The sequence below is a fragment of the Anabrus simplex genome, chromosome 4 (assembly GCF_040414725.1).
Source record: "Anabrus simplex isolate iqAnaSimp1 chromosome 4, ASM4041472v1, whole genome shotgun sequence".
NCBI lineage: Eukaryota > Metazoa > Arthropoda > Insecta > Orthoptera > Tettigoniidae > Anabrus > Anabrus simplex.
Window position 1 is genome coordinate 457222542 of NC_090268.1, and position 10601 is coordinate 457233142.

The 10601-nt window shown below is 49.1% G+C and overlaps 1 non-coding gene across 1 annotated transcript; it reads left to right on the plus strand.

Annotated features, from left to right (window-relative positions):
* The first annotated feature begins 9799 nt into the window (after positions 1-9799).
* On the plus strand, positions 9800-9918 carry LOC137500648 (5S ribosomal RNA). Its single transcript, XR_011018156.1, has one exon. It is a non-coding gene; the product is annotated as a 5S ribosomal RNA (ribosomal RNA).
* The last annotated feature ends 683 nt before the right edge of the window (positions 9919-10601 follow it).

Sequence of the window (10601 nt, forward strand, 5' to 3'; positions counted from 1 at the left end):
GGAGTGGTTAGGTACCCCTATACTTACTTTCTTTCTTTCTTTCTTTCTTTCTTTCTTTCTTTCTTTCTTAGATTACAAGGTGTCGGTAAAACAGCTGATCGTTGCTTATGTACAAAAAAATGTTCATACATGTAATGGCAGGGGGGGGGGGGAAGAGGGCGTTCAGTATAATACACCATCAACCCAAGTACAGTGCATATTTAGCTCTATGTTATGTTATGCTCTCTCTGCTCTCTGTACCTTTATTTGGCCCTACAACTTGTCTCACCAAGTGAAGGAGATCTTACACATAGTTACTGTACTGTACTTAATTTCACGCTGACTTCAACTGCTAGTAGGATACGCACGTCGAACCATGCAGAAACCTGCACGATTTCAAACGACTGCCGACTAGATAGCGACTAGGCCGAAGAAAGAAAGGGCATCTTATAAATCGAGAGCGACAATTCATTTTCGAGGTTAGGGTTACCGCATGGTTCTCTTAGCCAAAGAAATCATGAAACCATTTTGCGAGTAAAAACTGATGTTACCTGAATTTTGGATACAGTTATTACTACCATCATCATCATCATCATCATCATCATCATCATCATCATCATCATACGCTACTCTGTATGATGAAGGTGGGTAGCAAGATCGAGTCTCGGCGCGATCAGTTGGCTTCAAATTCTGCTTCACCTCGTTCAGAGTATACATATTCAAGGTAAAAACAAGAGCTTCTCTCAAAAAATAAACTCCTATTGAAGGGTCATTAAACACAACTTCTTCTTCTTCTTCTTCTTCTTCTTCTTCTTCTTCTTCTTCTTATTATTATTATTATTATTATTATTATTATTATTATTATTATTATTATTATTATTATTATTTTCCTTTCTTTCTTTCTTTCTTTCTTTCTTTCTTTCTTTCTTTCTTTCTTTCTTTCAGGACCATTTAAGTGAGATGTTAGCTGTATGAGTGTTGCAGCACCTCAAACCTTTACATTTTTTCCTTGTAAGTTGTGGCAATGTCTTGCAGAGAAGTTTGTTGGGAAACCATGGTCCTTCCTTCCTTCCTTCCTTCCTTCCTTCCTTCCTTCCTTCCTTCTTTCCTTCCTTCCTTCCTTCCTTCCATCCATCCAATAAATCTGCTGAGTTGCTGTCTCAAAGGGTCTCTCATCCTAAAGAAATTTGACCGAAGGTAAGGGATGTTGCCAGGTCTATCAAACTGACAGACTTATCATCTCCTGGTACAGGAAATCTGTTCTTTGAAGAGTCTGGACTGACTGCCCCTTCCTCCGTCACGGTGTTCTCAATCCTGCCTTCGCAGCCCACTGGAGGCAGTAAGATACGACTCACAATGCCTCCATCCAGCAGGCGAGGGGTGAAGCCTCTCCTGAGGCGGTACAGGCTCTGTAGCGAACTGGAAATTTAATTATGCCCTAAGAAACATCTAGAGGTTCCCTTGGGCAGGCTGTCCCTTTTCCCAACCTGAGCTTTCGACCCCCGACAGGGGCTGAAAGCTGCTGGATGTGAGAGACTGTACAGAGTTGAGAGCCTTATAAATAGAGGCCTAAAGGCTAGGACTTTACGAGATTGGCGCTACCTGCAGGAAAGCAGGAGTCGAACGAGTCATGGAGGCTAGCTTCTAACTTATGTCCTTTATCCTGTAGGTCCTTTCAAGCAAAGCTACAAGAGGCAGATTACAGCAGGTCTGCTTCACTCTGTGGAAAACTACCTAAAGGCTGACTTGCCTTTGCTCTCACTCGGAAGGGGTTAGAGCCTGAGGATGGCCGTTCAGCTCCATTGCTAGAGGAAGGATTGGGCTTCCTTCAGGTAAGAGGGGGTCACTCCCGGGGGCGTCGCGACGACGACGGCCGCCCCTAAACGTCGGCATGGAGAGGCGGCTGGTGAAATGCTGCCCATCGAACGCACCTCCATCAGGACGCCCGAAGCAAGGTGACGAGTACTTCTGCCACCTGAGGAGCAGCGTCAAACCTTTGACTATCCCTTCCTAACCGAACCCTGATTGTAACCCACCCCTTAAAGACGCAGGGAGCACGAGAAAGGAGCTAGGAAGCACGTCCCCAACTTGTCGCCGCGCAACCCACCCGACAGCCAGCCACTGCTGTTTCCTGCGCGGTCCGAGTAGCCTGATACACTCAGATAACCAGGGGAGAGCGCGAACACTCATCCTTCGTCGTGCAGCCACGGTAGAGAGCACATCGGAGAGACTAGCCCCGAGGCCTGGATATCCAGCCCACAGCCAGCAAGAGGAACTCATCGCCGCTAGCACTCGCTAGCCCCATACAGCCGAGGAGAAGCCCGCCTAGACGTCAGCCTCGCCGCTAGCGCTCGCTAGCTGCGCCCCAGCCAAGAAGACAACTGCAGTCAACGGTCACTTTAGTGACCACAGAGCTTATTTGTCAATACAGCTTGGTGTCCTGTGCGCGTGTCTTGCCTGTGGCGTAATCCACGTATAAAAAACTAGCCTGACACGACACAGGCAACAAGTTGAATACCCAGCCTGGTCCGCTACTGCGTTTGACCTTTCCAGTATTTCATCCTTACCTTTCCCAGCCTTCAACCAATAAATCCCAGCCAAGAAAAATCCCGCCATGCCTAACAAGCCACGATCCAGGAACAAGTCCGGTGGACTGAGTAGCTGGACCCCTGTTCCAGACCCTCCTAGAAACTACCAAACTAGGAGCAACACGTCCCGCGCCCGTTCCACCCCTAACCGCAGCCCCGCCTCGCAGCCCTCTTACAGGCTACCGTCCCCAGCTCTATCTCCCATACCAGAGCCCCAGACAAGCTACGACCCTACGTTTGATGAGGAAGGCTATTTTTACGAAAACTCTTTCTCCTTTAGGAGGGGAGGTCGAACTCCCCCTGAAACCAAGATAATTATCATTCCCCTTTACATCTCTGGATATGTGCCCCAGAATCGCGCTACAATCCTTGGCGCAATCAAGCATATCATTGAAACCCACATAGTCACAATAGAAGAGACTGACAGCGGAATACTATTGATTAAACCATTCCCAGAACATCTCACCCTCATCTTAGACATACTACTCTCCCTAAAGGATGTCCCCAAGCCTCTGGTACTGCACCCACTTGATTCTCATCCTGACCACAAATCCGATGACCCGAAAACAGAAGAAGAAGACAACGAAGAAGTAGACAACGAAGAAGAAGAAGAAGAATCGCAGGAAGAGGAACCTAGTTTCTGCGCCTGCGCAGTGCAAACTGACCCAACTCCATCTCTAGTGGACATCAGCCTTCAAACCGACCCAGCAATCACTTACCCTTCAGCTACCACACAAGTCCAGACTGACTCTGAAACTTCCCACTCTTCGGCTACCACACATGTACAGCCTAACCTGGAAAGCGCTGAAAATAATCCAACCACACCTGCAATAGAACCGGAGGCACCCCCTCCTGCAACCACTACATCCTCCGCCCCCGCTCGAAAGAGAACCGCACCTCGCTCAAAACCTGCTACCATTATCATGTGCTATAACTGTCTTCAACTGCACCACACTGCTGCCACCTGCACAAATGAGGTCCGCTGCAACAGGTGCGGCGACCATCACCATCACTCCACCTGCCCAGTCCCTCGAAAAGAGGCCATTTGCGCTAACTGCAAGGGCAACCACGCCGCATCCTATCCTGGGTGTCCATTCCTGAAAAAGGCACTCAAAGCCCAGTATATTGCAAATAAGCATCTACGTCACCAGCAACCTGCCAACCAACCACAACAACCATCACTACTCAGCCTAAAGATCCCACCACCTCCCGCTTACAACATACCACAACAACTCAACCCTCCTGCTATTGAGCTTCTCAAATGCCTTCTAACTCTCCTCACCACTGCAACGTAAAGCCACCATCTCCCGAATTCAAACCCATCCCCCGTAAATACTGTATGCTCCTGAAATACAAATCTGTCGCACGCCTACGAACTCCTACACACCTCAACCGTCTCCAAAGCCAACACCCTACCACCCTTCGTCAGCCAAATCTGATATATAATTCCCAAATCGAACCTGCCCTACCCTCCTGAAATACTGGAATATAGGGCTGAAATTACAATGCCACAAGATGGCATAGTCGACTGCAGAGAAGAACCAACGGAAGAACGAGGACAGCAAGTTGAACCAAGCAATTTCACCAACCAGTTGGCATGGGACAAAGGACCCAGAAAGGTCGGCGGTCCCACAAAAGATTCAAAACAAAACCACGAGACCCCCCTTCGGGGGGTCACGTGGTCTCGCACTTCAGAGAGAGCGCGAACACATTCTGATCGTGACCATGGCTGACACAGCAACAGCATCGGCAGCATCTGCACCCGCCTCGGCTCCGGCCCAGGCGTCGCCCAAGAAGAGCAAGGCTTCTGCATCGAAGAAACCTCGCACCAAGCCTGCCCATCCGAAAACCTCCGAGATGGTGGGCAGTGCCATCAAGAGCCTAAAGGAACGAGGTGGATCTTCTCTGCAGGCTATCAAGAAGTACATCTCTGCCAACTACAAGGTGGACTCTGAGAAGCTGGCCCCTTTCATCAAGAAGTACCTGAAATCTGCCGTGGCTTCCGGAGAGCTGGTCCAGACCAAGGGGAAGGGAGCTTCAGGTTCCTTCAAGCTCGCTTCGGCTGCCAAGCCGGAGAAGGCCAGCGCAGCCCCTGTCAAGCGGTCCGCTGCCCCCAAGGAGAAGCGCATCCCCAAGGCGAAGAAGGCTGGTGGAGCCAAGGCTGCAGCCAAGAAAGCCATTTCCAAAAAGCCTGCTGAGAAGAAGAAGGCCGCTCCTGCTCCCAAACCCAAGCAGAAGGCTCCTTCCAAGGCTAAGAAGGCCGCCAAGGTGCCCACTAAGAAGCCTAAGGCACCTAAGCCTAAAAAGGCCGCTAAGCCCAAGGCCTCGCCTAAAAAGGCTCCAGCAAAAAGGAAGTGAGGACATTTCGTGTTCTTGCTTCCTTCTACACGCACCTCTTGCTCTCGTAAGAGCAGAGGAAAAACGGCCCTTATCAGGGCCATCAATTTTATTCCCCAAGAGAGCATATTATGTCAGTCACTGTCCAAGGCTGGAACCCTGGCCTCTCCTATCTCTGCCTCCTAAACAGGCTAGTTTGTCTCATTGCGGGGCGACTCACTCTTCGAATTTCATTATTATTGTACTTGACTACATTTTTCTTTATCCTTACTTACTGCACTTTTGCTGTTGCTGTTGTTGTTGTTATTATTATTATTATTATTATTATTATTATTATTATTATTATAACTATCACCTCCTAGATATTAATTAATGAATTATTGTACTCAGTACTCAAGATTATTATTATTATTATTATTATTATTATTATTATTATTATTATTATTATTTTCTGTTACTCTTAGATTTTTCCTTGAACCTAGAGGAACCACTAGCTTTTTTTTTTTCTTTTCGTTTTCCTTCTATCCTAGACCAGAGAGACAATAACTACTCTTCTAGGAAATTTTGGTGGCCCTGAAAAGGGCCGTTTGGTAAAGCTCCAGCCATAAGACAAGCACCGGACTTAGGCACGTTCGCCACGGATGCGGCGGGCGAGCTGGATGTCCTTAGGCATGATGGTGACACGCTTGGCGTGGATGGCACACAAGTTGGTGTCTTCAAAAAGACCCACCAGGTAGGCCTCACTGGCCTCCTGCAAGGCCATGACAGCCGAGCTCTGGAAGCGCAGGTCGGTCTTGAAGTCCTGAGCTATCTCTCTCACCAGCCGCTGGAAGGGCAGCTTGCGGATCAGAAGCTCAGTGCTCTTCTGGTAGCGCCTGATCTCACGCAGGGCCACGGTGCCGGGCCTGTAACGATGAGGCTTCTTCACTCCTCCGGTGGCAGGCGCGCTCTTACGGGCAGCCTTGGTGGCCAGTTGCTTGCGCGGGGCCTTGCCTCCGGTAGATTTACGTGCAGTCTGCTTAGTACGGGCCATCACGTGCTCACTGTCGACTCGTCCCAGGAAGAATGGTGCGGGGGCTTGCTGCCCGGCTGTTTTATTGCTTCGCTTCCCCCACCCTCGGTAGCAGCTGCACTCCCATTGGCCGGGCGGTGCTGACGTCACCGGGGCCAGGCACTTTCAACAAAAGCGAGGGGTCGCGAGTGCCAGCCGCATTCTAGCTCTGAACTCGCAGCTCTACTGATCTATCATGACCGGACGAGGCAAGGGAGGCAAGGGACTCGGCAAAGGAGGCGCCAAGCGTCACAGGAAGGTGCTCCGAGACAACATCCAGGGCATCACTAAGCCTGCCATCAGACGTCTCGCTCGCAGAGGTGGAGTCAAGCGTATTTCGGGACTTATCTACGAGGAGACCCGTGGCGTGCTCAAGGTATTCCTGGAGAACGTTATCCGGGATGCCGTCACCTACACCGAGCACGCCAAGAGGAAGACTGTGACCGCCATGGATGTCGTCTATGCTCTCAAGAGGCAGGGACGCACCCTGTACGGTTTCGGTGGTTAAGTCTCCTCCGAGCGTGCTCCCGTTTGTGAGCATGCAGTATTTAAAAAACGGCCCTTTTCAGGGCCACCACTTACCTCTCAAAAGAGCACAGAGTCCCACTTACAGTACTCCTCTAACGTAGCTTGCGCTATTCTCCCTCTCAAAACAGTCATCTCCCCGAAACCTGCACGGAAAAAAAAGCCCTCATTATCAGTTATGATGTCTACATTTTAATGCTAACAAGAGAAAACAAACATTATCTTCCTTGCCGTGCACATCTGATACACAAAGTATTGTAAATATACTACTTTAAGTATCCTTTCCTCTCTAGTTAAGTGTGTGTTCTTACATGCATAGGTCGGTAGTATCCAGCAGTCAAGAACAGAATTATACAGCATTAATGAAATGAAATCTATAATGTACTTCCTTCTTCCTTCCCTTCTGAAAATTAAATATTAAGAGGGGCCTGGAGCTACTTCACTCATTTCCCCCTTAAATAAATAACCTCAAAGGTAAGGCTATTCTTGTGCTCTCCTGGCTAATGTTACAGATGCCCTCATATTTGCAGTGTCTCATTATTGTTATTATTATCATTATTATTAGGAGAGTTGTCTGAACTGCTCTATCACTTCAGGATTTTTCCATACTTCTGTAAGATAGCTATACCAGCATGATAGACAAACAGCTCTTATCTTAAGGTGTTGGTGGCCCTGAAAAGGGCCGTTTATTTATATTTTTCCGGTGAGCCAACGCCCTGACCGAGAACAGGAACTTAAGCCTTCTTCTCAGTCTTCTTAGGCAGGAGCACTGCCTGGATGTTGGGCAGAACACCACCCTGGGCAATGGTCACTCCGGACAGCAACTTGTTCAACTCCTCGTCGTTACGGATGGCCAACTGTAAGTGACGAGGGATGATCCTGGTCTTCTTGTTGTCACGGGCTGCATTGCCCGCCAACTCAAGAACTTCAGCTGCCAGGTATTCCATGACTGCGGCCAGGTACACAGGAGCCCCAGCACCCACTCGCTCAGCGTAGTTTCCCTTGCGGAGGAGACGGTGGATACGGCCGACAGGGAACTGCAGGCCTGCACGGCTGGAGCGACTCTTGGACTTGCCCTTAACTTTTCCTCCCTTTCCTCGTCCTGACATGATGCTCTGCTGCTCTACTTCGAAAATGATACCGAATCACTCTGCGCACCAGTTTTGTAGCCTGCAAGGTTGCTCAACGTTACGAGCCAACCAATAAGGCTGCAGTAAGCTTGCGCTCATTGGCTAGTCGCATGCAGCCCTCTCGGTCTTAAAAAGAATTGCAAGGGGCCCGCAAAATTTCAGACACGAAGAAGACGCCGCAGAAGACCAACACCGGAGCCCTCTTCACACCCCCAGCAAGTCACCCAACCACAAATGCCCCCCAGCCCACACCCATCCTTAATTATTCAATGTTACAACTGTCTTAAGCTGAATCATACAGCTGCGACATGCACTGACTCCACCAGATGCAATAGGTGTGGCGGCCCTCATCGTCACACTGATTGCCAGGTACCTCGACAACAGCCGAGGTGTGCTAACTGTGGGGGCAATCATGCTGCCTCTTACCCCGGATGTCCCTTCCTCAAAAATGCAATCCGTTCACACTACAGGCATGCCAACCATCTCAACCAACCCTCACCACCACTGAATCACTCCACCCTTCCATCCTTCTCACCAACCGTTCAACCTCCCAGCTACGACAATTCCACACTTATCCACCTGCTACTAAGCCTTCTCTACTCCCAACTAACCCCTCAAGCTCCACCAATGCCAAGCAGACAACTGATTGTTCATTAACAACCCTGTCATCCCCTGTCAAGATTCCTGCCCTGACAAGACTCCTATCCTCACTAGACTGCCTTCTCCTTTTCTAACCAGGTAACCAACAGCAACAAGACCCTGCCACCTAGCACTATCAAATTAGAAAACTAATAGCACAGCGAAGAGGGGGGTTTTCATCTCTGACGTGGCGAACCAGTTTTCTCCACCGACAGATTGCTTTCTCCCCCCACTAGTGTAAATTGAGAACAGTGACTTCTTTCCCGCCTCTAGGGAACGACGCAGATACAGACGAGTAGGGGGGCCTTCTGTTGCCCCGGGGCTCTCGACCACTAGATATCAACAAAAAAAGAAAAAAAAAAAAAAAAAAAAAAAAAAAAAACCGCAAAATTTACTTTCTAGGAGACATCCGAGACAACCATGCCACCCAAGACAAGCGGAAAGGCAGCCAAGAAAGCCGGCAAGGCCCAGAAGAACATCTCCAAGGGAGACAAGAAGAAGAAGCGCAAGAGGAAGGAAAGCTATGCCATCTACATCTACAAGGTGCTTAAACAGGTACATCCTGATACTGGCATCTCCAGCAAGGCGATGAGCATCATGAACAGCTTTGTCAACGACATCTTCGAGCGCATCGCCGCTGAGGCTTCCCGTCTGGCCCACTACAACAAGCGCTCCACCATCACCAGTCGGGAGATCCAGACTGCCGTCCGCCTCCTGTTGCCCGGTGAGCTGGCCAAGCACGCCGTCAGTGAGGGTACCAAGGCAGTTACCAAATACACCAGCTCCAAGTAAGGTGCCAGGTTTTCTGCCTTGCTGCATTCTTAACAAACGGCCCTTTTCAGGGCCACCACACCTTTAAAAAAAAGAGCAGCATCTGTTAGCCTTGTTATCAACTCCACTCTGATTTTATCTATCTGTCCTACTTCATATACATCGAAAGACAGTGCAAAACATTCAAATCATAAGCTAACGAGGGAAGAACTACTACTACTACTACTACTACTACTGCATTACCTTATTGCTAAAAATCCTCCTGCTTTGTCCTTTACAATGAAAACCAGACCAACCCCCATGGCACTACAGCCCCTAAGCAAGCAGGCTGAGTGGACCTCAAAGCAGCCATTAGAACGAGGTAAAATTCCTTTGCCTGGCCGGGAATTGAACCCGGGCCCCCCAGCTACGAGGCAGGCACGCTGCCCCTGCGCTACAGCGCCGGCCCCTTCACAACCACCTTCAGTAATTATTATTATTATTATTATTATTATTATTATTATTATTATTATTATTATTATTATTACAACCCTAGACACTTCCCGTGTGTGTGTGCGCGCGCGCGCCAGCGCGCGCGTTTTTTTGGGGTTAGGTTACGAGAAGTGGGGTTAAGTCGAGTTAGGTTACGTTTCGCCGCGGAGCGCGACAACCACCCGCGCCCGCTCCGCGACGGCGACCTCCGAGCACACCCCTGCACCATTGCCAACGCCCCCGCGCCACAAAGACCTCCAGGAAACTCGCTTTGCGGTTCGTATGGACGTTTCAAGCTCCGTTCTCTCGCCAACGGCCATACCATGTTGAATACACCGGTTCTCGTCCGATCACCGCAGTTAAGCAACATTGGGCGTGGTCAGTACTTGGATGGGTGACCGCTTGGGAACACCACGTGCCGTTGGCTCAATTCCCTTTTTACCAAGTTTCCCAGTCCCAGTACGACAACTTACTTTCAACTTTTGCCTCAGGCCAGCAGAAATTGCTTAAATCACGTTTTTTGTTACGTCTGAAACTAGCTAGACCTTTTGCTGCTCTTCGACCCCGTGTGGCTATACAGGAACGAAGCTTAGCGTAGTATTGCATTTCCTCCTAGGTGACCGGCCTAACCTGGCGGCGGCGACATCATTATTATTATTATTATTATTATTATTATTATTATTATTATTATTATTATTATTATTATTATTCGTGTCTCTCTCTCTCTCTCTCTCTCTCTCTCTCTCTCTCTGTGTGTGTGTGTGTGTGTGTGTGTGTGTGTGTGTGTGTGTGTGTCGACCTAGGGGACCCTTGCTGAGCCTAGCACCGCTTCCAATTACTCGTGCCAGGATTTTAACTTTCGTACCTCCTATCGTACGTCCCTATGTCTAAACTTGCTGTTCTTATTCTTTTAGGTTAGTGTAGCTTATCCTGCAGGCCTCTTATGGCACATAACATCATTCTACGTCCTATTTCTCCCAATATTAAGATTATTAAAGGGCGGAACGAGGCTTCCAAACTCCCCGCCCACCTTGAAAATCGCGAGGAAGGTGGTTTCCATGCAACGTCATCGACACTGTCGTGATTACAATGAAAGCCATGTCCTAGCAA